Raw genomic sequence first — 834 nt, forward strand, 5'->3', positions numbered from 1 at the left:
AAGGTGACTCAAAAGTTGGGCAAAATAGCAGCGTATGAAATTAAGCCTCAAAAATCAATGGCTTTTCTGTATGCCAACCATGAGAAAATTGTGGCTGAAATTAGGAAAGCAACTCCATTTGTAATAGCCCCACAAAAAATAAAATACCTGGGAATGAACTTAACCAAAGGAGTGAAGGACCTCTATGATGAAAACTTTAAATACCTGAAAATTCAGCAAAATCAAAACAAACTTAGAAAGTGGCAAAGACTAACCTGTTCCGAGATTAGAAAGATCAAATCGTGATAATGGCAATATTTCCCAACGCTATCTACAAATTGAATGTGATACCTATCAATATTCCAACCTCGTTCTTCAAGGAAATAGGAAAGGCAAACCAAAAATTCATATGGAACAATAAAAGACCCCGAATAGCAAAAACGATCCTTAACAGAAAGAACAGTGATGGAGGAAAATCAGTACCAAATTTCAAACTCTTCTACAAAACCATAGTAATCAAAACAGCTTGGTACTGGGAAAAGAACAGAACTCAGGACAAATGGAATTGAATTGAAAACCCAGAAATGAACCTAAAGACCTACAGCCATCTAATCTTTGATAAGGGAGCTAAAAAAAATAGAATGGAAGAAAGACAGCCTCTTCCGTAAATGGTGCTCTCAAAATTGGTTAACTACTTGTAGAAAACTAAAGCTAGATCCTTATATATCACCCTGCACCAGAATCAACTCCAAATGGATCAAAGACCTCGGGGTCATGAAGACACTCTGAAAACATTACAGGATGGAATAGGAGAAACCCTAGATCTCCTTGGTACAGGCCGAAACTCTCTTAATC

Source organism: Dipodomys spectabilis, unplaced genomic scaffold (assembly GCF_019054845.1).
Source record: "Dipodomys spectabilis isolate Male_0828 unplaced genomic scaffold, ASM1905484v1 ptg000547l, whole genome shotgun sequence".
Taxonomy (NCBI): Eukaryota; Metazoa; Chordata; class Mammalia; order Rodentia; family Heteromyidae; genus Dipodomys; species Dipodomys spectabilis.